We start from the raw sequence: 12,663 nt of genomic DNA, 5'->3' as shown, positions 1-12,663 counted from the left end.
GAAGCCAAACAAGCCTTTAATAATAAAATAGAAGAGAGATCCACCCCAAATCATTGAAAGATGAGGAGATTTTTCAGCTGGTTGAGTCCATTGAAAATAAATGGGGAAAAAGTGAAAATAAAATGTGCAAAAGTTTTGACAATAATGATAGTGTGTGGTGGAAGAAAAAATCCATATTCTATAGAGTATTAAAAGTACTTGCTTGTGCGTAATCAATTAGATGTAATGCACATTGAAAAAAAATGTTTGTGAGAGCATATATAGAACATTGCTGAACATTTCGAGGAAGGCCAGAGATGGCCTTAAGTCAAGGATAGATCTTGTGGCATTAGAAATTACGGTTGAATCAGCACCAGATGTTAAAAATGACAGGCAGACATTTTTACCTTCGACTCATTACACTTTAACTAGAAAGGAAAAGGCCAAATTTTACAAAGCTTTGAAAAGTATCATGGTTCCTAACAAGTATTCTTCAAACATTAAGAATCTTGTGTCAATGAAGGACTTTAAACTTCAAGGCCTTAAATCTCATGATTGTCATGTTCTCATGCAACAACTTTTAACCGTTGCCTTTAGGTGTATCTTACCAAAGCATGTTAAAGATGCTATCATCAAGTTGTGCTTCTTGTTTATTCCTTGTGCACAACTGTAGTTGATGTAATAATATTGGATAAATTACAAATGCACCTTGTAGTGACTTTGTACTTACTAGAAAATTGTTTCCCCCCATCTTTTTTTGATATTATAATTCATCTTATTATACAATTGGTGAACGAAGTTAGACTGTATGGCCCAGTCTATCTTCGATGGATGTATCCATTTTAGAGATACAAGATAATTCTTAAAATTTATGTTCGGAATCGTAACTGTCCTGAGGGCTGCATAGTGGAGAGTTATGTTGCAGAAGAACCATTGGAATTTTATACATAATACATCTCAAATATGTGTACTATTGAGCAACCACTTTGACATATGCAAAACTTGTCAATCGAGAAGCTTTTGTCTCATGGAAAACAAGTGCAAATTAATCTAAATTTGCTAGATCAAGAACATTTGTATGTTTTACACAATATACGAGAAGTTTAACCATATATTAGGTAATATATTCATGCTCTTAACTAATAAATTTTAATAATTATTCAATTAAATTTTATTTTTCTATAATATAAAAATATGAATTTTTTAATGTTTTAATGAGCTTGTGCAATGACGTAAACTAGTTATCTACGTCAAAATGACAAATGGTTGCAAGATGTTGCTGATTGGCTACCAGATAAGGTTCATGCTCGCATATCATTACATTTCACTAGTAATAACCTGTTCATTTCTTGTTATTAAATAAACAACAATGTTTACATATGTTTCTTGCTTAGTAGCTGTATATTGAGATAGAAAATGGTGTTACTATATCAGATACCCTATGTTGTATATCACGAGAGCCACTTCCTTTTGTGGTTAAATACTTAGGATATGACATTTTATGGTTTCCACTTTGTGACACGGGATCGAGACTCCACTTGTTTACTCAAAATAGTGGAGTGACTCTAGTTGCAAAGGTTATGTATGTTGCTAGTCCAAAAGACATGACATGTTATGGAGTAATAGATGAGATATGGGTTGTTGATTACCATTTGCTAAAAATTCTTGTGCTAAAGTGTGATTGGGTTTGAAATAGTGATGGTGTGAAGAAGGATAACATGGATTCATCTTAGTGGACCTAAATTGGTTAGGGCATAAATCTTATCCATATATATTGGCTTCTCAAGCCAAACAAGTTTTTTATATACCTGATGAGGTTGTAAAAAAATGGTCGGTAGTGTGTCATATGCCTACTAGAGGCAATCCTAACCCTACAAATGAACATGATGTGTAAAATGCAACTAAACTCCCTTCGTTCACAACTGAATTACCAACTAATAAGTTATTAGCATCTGCCCACAGTGAAAATTTAATCTATGTATGAAAGTTTAATGAGGGAACTTGGATTAACAGCTTACATGTCCTTTTACAGAGTTGACAGTAAGTATTTTTTATTGCTTATTATTTAATTACAGTTAAGGTTTGGAAATTATGATTATCTAAATTGTAGCTTTTGGATATTTTAATTTCTTTAGCACATTTTTAGTGTTGTGGCTTGTTTCTTTTTATTTTATTTATTGGCTTTTTGAACTATTACTTTCTGTTTATTAAGTCCAATTGTTATTTGTGTATTTCAGGTGTACTTAAATGGATAACGGAAAGGATATTGCTAAGGATAATGTGCTGATAATAGCATTAATGGTATGGATATGATTATGATGATCTTTTTTATGATGGCACCAATTGTGATATTCTTGTATATGCTATGGGCTCAGACTTTTAAAAAGATGAAGAGGACATGGAAGGTTCTGTTGATGTAATGGATGGCATGAAAGGTTCTGCAGATGCTGTTGAAGGAGTTCATATCAATGCTCCAAAGAGTAGTAATGCGACCAGAGGCGTGAATATAGGTGCTAGGCAGAACAAAAAGCTGAAAACGAGGAAAGGAATAATTCTTATACAATATACTACACTGGGTGTTCCTGTTGTTGATGAAGCCACTGAGCTAGCTTTGTGTCTTGGAGTATTAGCTCATACTTCGGTTTTGATTTTATTTCTTGATTGGCGTAAAGTTCCAGACGAGATGGAGAAGTGTTTATGGGAATTTATTCAGGAAAATGTCCAAACTCTTAAATCTATTGATCTTAAAGCTGATACTTGGGGGAAAAAAAGGAAAAAAAAAAGCTAAACATTCAGGAGAACTCTAGTGATTGCCTTGGTCTTATGTAATTATTAGGAAATAGAACCTCGTTTCACGCGGCTTGAAAAAACAATTTAGTAGTATCCTTTTTTCTTACTTTGCACTTGATGAAACTAATAAAAAATATGAAATTTTTTTTTAAGATGAGGCAGCCTTATAAAACTAATGTTATTTATTAAAGTTAATTATTTTTTTGTTAACTTTAAAAAAATATATTAATGTGTATAATGTAAGTGTACAGACCTTATACCTTTTGTAGTTGTTGATAAGTTCCAAATTATATTCAACTTTCTAATCTATTAGAACTTGCATATAGGAGAAGTTCTGCACTACAAGATTTGATGGCTTCTTAGCTTGTAAAACTTGAAACATTTGCTCTAGTTGTTGGATTTAATCTGTTGAATTGATGTTTTTTTATGTAACTATTGGATACAAGTGTTTTTGGATGATGTTATTAGTGTAAAGTGTTTTTGGACTTAATAGAATGTATAATTTAATTTTTTGTTCATATTGAATTTGTGATTGAATTTCATATACAAGAACGCATAAATTTAAATGAAATAATTCATAATTTGTTTCAATATAAATTTAGATCTTGTGACAGTAAAGATTAATCATAAATTAATTCACAAACAAAATAATTAATGACAAAAAATATCAATCATAAATTCCGTCACAAACTAAGTATTTTACTCGCTAAAATTATCCAGATGATAATTCACGTGTGAAAATCAAATTTCCCGCCAAAATTTCAAAATTAAAAAAATCAATTTTCTCATCAAAAAATCAATTATTATATTCATTTTTTTTCATGACAGACATGTGACATCTAAATACTATCATAAGTTAATGACATAAATTTTTTTAGCATAAAAGAGTTACAGGTACATAGATGACGGATAATTCTACTGTCATCCATCCCCTTTATGATAGATTTTTTCGTCATCTATTGTCAATTTTCTTATAGTAACAGTCGCTAAGTCGCATTATATATAACTTACAATAATTCAAAAGTAGTTACTCAATATAAGAGAATAATATCCTATAGAATAAGTGGAAGATCATGGGTAACTATGTTTAAGTTTATCCCAGTAATGTAAAATTTACTTAAAATGGGTCAATTTTCTATTAAATTTTCTTTACTTTTCCTGATTTTTTCCCCATTCGGGGTGATCAGGGCCATTCTAGAAATACTAGTTCTATCTTTGTAAATGACCTAATGTTTTATAGTTTAATGACTTGTAAATAGTTATCAAATGGCTACAGTGATAAGTAAGTCAATGTAAATCAAGCCTACATTATCTGATAATTAATAATTAATTAACTTTCATCGGTTAAGCCCATGTTTAGTTGGAAAAAAAAATGATAGGAGAGGACATGAATGGAGAAGAAAGGGAAGAAGTGAAAATGTGTGAAAAAAATGGGTTAATCTGATTTTTATTGTTTGAATAAACATGAAAATCATCTTTCTCCACTTATTTCCATCTTTGGGAAAAGCACAATTACACATCCAAAGTTTGGGAAAACGATCATCAATACCCTCAAGTTTTCAAAAGGGACATCAAAACCACCCTTTTGGCCATGATACCCTTTATCTCTATTATTGGTATGTGATTTCTATTACTATGGGTATCAATGTGATGAGTAATATACTGATGAGTATTTAGATCATCTCCACAATGATTGATGTTATCAGACTTGCTACAACAATCTTAACAGTGCAGTTTTGTTAATTAAAATAAGTTCACTTTATGAAACTAATAAACTAATTAAAATAAAAATGCAATAAATAAAAGGAAAATAAGCAAATTCTCACGTCAACACATTGATGAAACCAATGGGAAAGAAGTAGCTGAGTGAATAAAATCACATAATTGCATTGACTATTTTTCAATTACAGTATCGTTGCTACAACATCTACTACAACACTGGGCAGAATCCCCCATACATCCTTAGGTGTTGCCTGTTGAATATCTTATATCTAATGCAGCCTAACAGTGACCAATGGGTACGCTAACATTAAAATAGCATTAACTGATCTAGATTCCATTTACCCTAAGGTGAATCCATATGTCTAGTTCATCACTGATTATAGATCAAGTATGGTTTTATTCAAATTGAGATTAACTCAACTTGGGAAACCTAATTTAAGACCAAGTATTGTCTTAATTAGATCCATTAAGAAAGACCTTTTTTATGCTCTTTTTTAGCTAGTATCCCTGAATAGGTGGTAAGCCGAAATAGAGAATTAAATTAAGTACAATTAAGACAAAATGTTATAGCAAATACACAGTAATCCACATATGTCAATCAAACATCCATTAAGATTGTTTACCGCTCAACTACAATCAAATTCAGTTTATGATTTGCAATAGAAAAATAAATAAAAGAGTTTCAGCATCAAATGCATCCCCATGAATAAATTAAAAACAAGAAAAGAATAAGAATGTTAACATGAATATGTTAATAATATTGATTTTGATGATAACAAACTTTAAATGGTTCTTTGATAAAAATGTTGGAGCTATTCCTTAATAAACGAAACCCTTAATAATCATTTCATTCATTTTTCATAAAAGATGGACTTTCAAATTAGAAAAAGACTCTCTGCAAAATTTGGTTTAAAATGTAATTCTGGAAATAAACGGTAAACCGTTTTCCTTTAAACGGTTAACCGATTAATACCAGAGAGCAACATATTGCCTAAAGCTCTAACCGTTTATGAAAAACGGAAAACACAAAAGATGGGAAGGCTACTGGAACTTAACGGTGAACCGTTTATTTAAACGGTTAACCGATAACATCCAGAATCACTGATTAACAAAACCGGTTAAGGCTGAATTGTTTTGTAGGTTACTGGCAACTAACGGCAAACCGTTTACTACAAACGGTTAACCGATAACATCCAGAGAAGTCACTTCATGCAAATCCTTAACTGTTTAATGTAAACGGATAACTGATGCTCATCTTGCAGGTCTCTGGAAGTTAACGGCGAAAGAGCAATCCTAAACGGCAAACCGTTTATTTGAAATTTGGCCCAACGGTAACTTTTGACCAACCTAAACGGCTAACCGTTTATGGTTAACGACGAACTGTTTTCGGACCGACATTTTGTAACGGCTAGATTTTCACCTCCAGATATAAATAAGCTCATTCAAATTCAAAGGAAGTTGATCACAACACGACCATTGAGCTAATATTCGAGAATACAATCTTCATAGAGCTTAGAACACATTCTTGCTTCATCTATTCACATATTAAGCATTATTGTGTAAATCTTATATATATTGTGAGAGGCAAAACAATTTGTAATCTTTTACTTTGAGTGATTGTAAGTGTTGGGATACACTTGGGTTAAGAGATTGGGGATAATCTCTTGTTGTAAAGGTTTATTGACACCTTGGAAGTCAAGTGTAAGCATTCGAAGCCTTGGAGGCTTGCTTAGTGGAATCCTCAAGCCCGGAAAGCTTGGAGACGTGGACATAGGCGAGGTTGGCCGAACCACATAAAAATCTATGTGTTTGAATCCCTCTTCCCTAATCTTTTTATATTGTGATCAACTTAATTGTTATTGCTTTTTATTTGGATTATATTTGCATTAAGTTTTTCTTTATAAATTGAATAATTTTTAGAATCCCAATTCACCCCCCCTCTTGGGTTGCATACTTGTATTTCAATTGGTATCAGAGCCTTGTTCTCTTGTTAAGACTGAATCGTCTAGAGTAAAAGATCCATGGCAACCCTAATTGACTCAAACTTTAGAGAAGGGTAATCTACAACTAGAACACCATTCTTTGATGGAAATGACTATGCTTATTAGAAAACTAGAATGAGAATCTACTTGCAAGCCTTAGATTATGAAATTTGGGAAGTTGTTTGTGACGGTCCATTCATGCCTATGTTTAAAGATGAAGTAGGAGATGATATTCCTAAACCATCAAGTTAATGGAGTGAGTTAGAAAAGAGAAAAATGTCTCTAAACTCTAAGGCTATGAATCCTTTATTTTGTGCCCTTGATAAGAAAGAATTCCATAGAGTATCTACTTGTGAAAGTGCACAAGAGATATGGAACAAACTTGAAGTTGTCTATGAAGGGGCAAATCAAGTAAAAGAGTCTAAAATCAGTAGATACACTCGTCAATATGAGTTGTTCCAAATGGAACAAAATGAAAATGTGTATTCTATGTATACTAGATTCACGGACATAGTGAACACCCTAGGTGCCTTAGGGAAAACCTTCTCAAATAATGAGAAAGTTAAGAAAATCATTAGGTCACTTCCAAAAGAATGGAGACCTAAAAGAACCGCCATTGAAGAGGCCAAAGATTTAAATACTTTACCTTTTGATGATTTAATTGGTTCTCTCATTTCATATGAAGAGGATTTAGCTGCAGAAAAAAGACATGAGGAGAAGAAGAAAAGCATTACTCTCAAAGCTTCAAAATATGAGAATGATGGGGAGAGTGAACCGAATGATGAAGAGCTAGCCATGCTAGCAAGGAGGTTCAGAAAATTCTTCAAGAAAACCAGAGAGCGAAGAAATTTCAGAAACTTCAATAACCATAGGGAAAAGAAGGAGGCAATCACATGCTATGAATGAAAGAAGCCTAGACATATAAGATTGGAGTGCCCACTTATCAACAAACTCAAGAAGAAAGCAATGGTTGCAACTTGGGATGATAGTGAGGAAGAATCAAGTGATGAAGAAGGATCGCAAGAAGTATCAAACCTAGCACTCATGGCAATAGGAGTGGATGATGATCTCAATGAGGTAAGTGATCCCACCTATGATGAATTGTATGATGCTTTTAAAGATTTGCATAATGAGTTGATGAAGATTGGTAAAAAGAATGTATGTCTTAAAAAGGAAATGGCAAAGCTTAAAAACGAAAATGAATCTCTAAATGCAAGAATTGTATGCCTAGAAGTAGGGAACAAAACATTGCATGATGAAATTGCTTTATCAAATGAGAAACCTAGCATCTTACATGAGCATTTAGAATCACACATAGATGAGTTGAAAAATGAGAACCAAATGCTCAAGAAAAAGAGTAATGAATTGAATGAAATTGTTTTGAAATTTACAAATGGGCAAAAGATGTTGGATAATATGCTTAACTCACAAAAATGTGTTTTTGATAAAGGAGGACTTGGATATAAGCCTAACTTGAAGCAAAAGTATTATAAGAATTATTTTGTTAAAGCTACCTCCACAAATGATCATAAAATTGTATGTCATTTAGTTGTGTTATTGAGAACTCATGTGATGGCAAAACCTTGTTTGTTGGTAATAGATGTGGTAATGTTTATATCATTATAGAATGTGCATCTACTATTGATAAATGTTTTTCCGCATTACATGATGATAGTTGGCTATGGCATAGAAGATTAGGACATGCAAGTATGGATTTGATTTCGAAAATTTCAAAAAATGATTTAGTTAAAGGTCTTCCGAAAATTGGTTTTCAAAAGGATAAGATTTGTGAAGCTTGTCAATTTGGAAAACAAATCAAAACCTCTTTCAAAAACAAAAACCATATCTCTACTTCAAAACCACTTGAACTCCTTCACTTAGATCTATTTGGGCCATCTAGATATGCTAGTCTAAATGGCAAGTATTATGCATTTGTAATAGTGGATGATTTTTCTAGATATACATGGGTATTATTCTTAGCCAATAAGGATGATGCACTTGATGCTTTTAAAGTTCTTTATAAGAAATTACAAAATGAAAAAGGGCATGATATTATATGCATTAGGAGTGATCATGGAGGAGAATTTGAAAATCATGCATTTGAGAACTTTTGCAATAATCTTGGCATTGAGCATCAATTTTCATCACCTAGGACTGCACAACAAAATGGAGTTGTTGAGAGAAAGAATAGGTCTATTCAAGAAATGGCTAGGACCATGTTAAATGAAAATACTTTACCTAAATATTTTTGGGCAGAAGCCGTCAACACCGCTTGCTATGTTTTAAATCGGGTGTTGATTAGACCTCATCTCAACAAAACTCCCTATGAGCTTTGGAAAGATAGAAAACCCAACATTGGTTATTTCAAAGTTTTTGGATGCAAATGTTTTATTTTAAACACAAAAGATAATCTTGGTAAATTTGATCCAAAATCTGATTTTGGCATCTTTCTTGGGTATTCAAACTCAAGCAAAGCTTATAGAGTTTATAATAAAAGAACTTTAGTTGTGGAAGAATCCATGCATGTTACATTTGATGAGTCTAACCCCTCCTCTGCAGAGAAAGGAGTTGCTAATGATGATGCATATGGAGATTTACAAGAAGAATCATCAAAAGAGATTCAAGAAAATGCATCACAAGAAAATTAAGAGGATAGACAAGAAAAGCAAATAAATACGGAGATGGAGCAATAAGAAGGTATTCCCAAACACTCCCCAAGGAGTGGAGGTATGTCTCTTCTCATCCTATAGATGTAATTTTAGGAGATCCCTCACGAGGTGTTACAACTAGATCATCACTTAGAAATACTTGTGAGCATAATGCATTTATCTCTTAAATTGAACCCAAATCCTTTGCGGATGCGGAAAATGATGAATCTTGGATTATGGCAATGTAAGAGGAGTTAAATCAATTTGAAAGAAACAATGTGTGGGAATTAGTTCCTAAACCGGAACATCAATCTGTCATAGGCACTAAATGGGTATTTAGAAATAAGATGGATGAATCCAGGGTGGTTGTAAGAAATAAAGCTAGATTAGTGGCTCAAGGTTACAACCAAGGAGAAGGAATTGATTTTGATGAAACTTTTGCACCTGTAGCAAGGTTAGAATCCATTAGGATGTTGTTAGCATATGCATGTCATAAGGATTTTATTTTATATCAAATGGATGTCAATAATGCTTTCTTAAATGGATATATTATGGAGGAAGTTTATGTGAAACAACCTCCTGGTTTTGAAAATGAAAAATTTCCAAATCATGTTTATAAGTTGCTTAAAGCCTTGTATGGATTAAAACAAGCACCTAGAGCATAGTATGATAGACTTAAAAATTTCTTACTAGAAAATGATTTTTCTATGGGTAAAGCGGATACTACTCTATTTGTTAAGCATAAGAACCAAGACATGCTTATTGTTTAAATTTATGTTGATGATATTATTTTTGGTTCTACTAATGAGTTGTTGTGTAAAGAATTTTCATTGTGTATGAGCAAAAAATTTGAGATGAGTATGATGGGAGAGTTGAAGTACTTCCTTGGACTTCAAATCAAACAAAACGAGGAAGGAATTTTCATATATCAAGCCAAGTACATAAAATATCTACTCAAACGATTCGGCATTGATGACTCAAAGACCAAGAATACACCAATGAGCACAACAACCAAGCTGGACAAAGATGAAAAAGGCAAAGAAGTGGATATCAAAATTTATCGAGGTATGATCGGATCCCTACTTTATTTGACTGCAAGTAGACCCGATATCATGTTTAGTGTATGTTTGTGTGCAAGATTTCAGTCATGTCCCAAGGAATCTCATTTGCTTGCTGTTAAAAGAATTTTTCGTTATTTGAGTAGAACCATAGATATTGGCCTTTGGTATCCTGGGGAACTCATATAGATTTAACATGTTATTCGGATGCGGACTTTGCCGGTTATAAAGTGGATAGGAAGAGCACTAGTGGTACTTGCTATATTCTAGGACACTCTCTTGTTTCATGGTTTAGCAAGAAACAAAATTATGTCACACTTTCAACTACCGAGGCTAAATATATAGCTGCCGGAAGTTGTTGTGCACAAGCACTTTGGATGAAACAAACACTTAGAGATTATGGCATTTATTTTGAACAAATTCCTATTAAGTATGATAATACTAGTGCTATAAATCTCTCAAAGAATCCCATTCAACAATCTAGAACCAAGCATATAGAAATTAGACATCATTTCTTGAGAGATCATGTTCAAAAGGGAGATATTGCATTAGAGTTTATTTCTACGGAAAAACAACTTGCCGATATTTTCACAAAACCACTTTGCGAAGAACAATTTTCAAAAATTCGGCATGAACTTGGGATGATGAAATTTTCGCATTAATGTCTCTATTCATGCTATTGAGTGTACTGAATTGATTGACTTAGTTGTGATCAAATATTTATGAAATGCTTGAGCTTGATAGTCAAATGATGAATTTACCTTGTTAATTCTTGATTATATGAATTAAATTGGTTGAAAACACGTTCATGAATCATGCATTAAAATGGCTCATTAAATATTTTCAGATCAATTAAATGATCTTGGAATATATTATTTGCTGGCCAAAAAAAATTAAATCAAATGTGCAAAATTACAGATAAAATAAACGGATAACCGTTTCCAATAAACGGTGAACCGTTTTATTCCAGAAACGAGATTATGTGTCTGTCCGTTTACTCTTTCACCGTTTGCTACAATCGGTGAACCGTTTGAAAACAGAGAGTCATCTAACAGTTACTCCTTAGCCGTTAAGCACTTAGGCTTTCACCGTTGCCCTTTCTTTAGCCTCTGGAAGTTACCCCTTAACCGTTTAAATAAACGGTTAACTGTTTTCACGATTATAAAATTGTTCAAAGGTTTTTCTTCTCCTTCTCCAATTACCCTTTCACCGCTTTTGCCATTGTTGTGCAGCCGAAGGTTTCTCTGCCCTCAAACCCTCATTTTTCTTGCTTTTCTTGCCAGATCAAACCTTCAAAATCATTTCTTATCACCTTTAGAACAATTTCACCGATTCAAAACTTCAAATCAAGCCCAAAATTCAAAAATCCCAAATCTAAACCCTAACTGCCGCGGGTCGGGTTTCTTCGTTTTTACTCTGATTCTTCCCCTTTTTCAACCAAATTGAGCATCCAACTCACATCCTCTATTCATTCTTTAGTCAATCATCGATTAATTTTCTTTGCCTCACATCTCTCCCGTATTTTTTCACACTTCATTGTGTCTCTCCATGGCTGAACCCCCTCGGAGAAATCTCAGGCATAAATCCGTGCCTCTAAGGAATCCTTTCCCACCACGGGAAGTCTCTGAATTTGCAAGGATTCACTTCCCCACACCTTCCTTGGCCAAACGGTTCGAAGAACGCTTCGATAGTCGAAAGGTACTTGACTCCTTCTTTGTTAACATTGATGATTTCCGTAATTTAGTTGTTTGTGGTAGAAGCATTCGGGATATGCTTCAGCCTTGGGAGCCTGCCATTGACCTTGATGACCGAGTTTATCCAAATTTAGTGCGAGTCTTTTATTCAAACATGGAAATCTCCGATACTCGCCCAAATAGGATAGTCACTCAAGTCAGCCGTGTGCCAATAGAGTTTGATGATGCGGATCTAGCTGACTTTCTTGGTATCTCTTGTGAGGGGTTTGATATTTACACCTCTAGGAAAGCCCTTTCCTTTGACAGTTTTCGTCATACTAATGGCGTCCGCAATATATGTCGTCGTCGAGACTTGTCTGATGAGATTTGTTTGCTTTCTTTTCGGTCTCAACTTTTACCCCTTCAAATCCGCATTCTTCACACTATTTTACAGCACATAGTGACACCTAGAAAGGGTCACTTGGATGAGGTTACAAGGTTGGACGTTGCCCTACTAGATAGCCTACTTACAGACCGTCCCATTAACCTTGGGTATATTATTGTGCGACACATGTTGAGTACTCCCGCGGTCAATCACCGCTTGCTTCCTTATGGCAATATCATTACTAAGATACTGCGACGCTTGAAGGTGCCTCTTCTTGATACTGGACACATGAAGACTAGATGGATTGGTCCCGAGGCCATGACTAGTATCGGTTTCTCTAGGAAGAATGGAGAGTGGATAAAGACAAGCAACTCCAAAAACCGGGATACCTTGATTGCTCCAGAGGACGATCGGATGCTCAATGAT

The sequence above is a fragment of the Citrus clementina genome, unplaced genomic scaffold, assembly GCF_000493195.1.
Source record: "Citrus clementina cultivar Clemenules unplaced genomic scaffold, Citrus_clementina_v1.0 scaffold_5, whole genome shotgun sequence".
Taxonomy (NCBI): Eukaryota; Viridiplantae; Streptophyta; class Magnoliopsida; order Sapindales; family Rutaceae; genus Citrus; species Citrus x clementina.
This window is presented reverse-complemented; position numbering follows the sequence as displayed.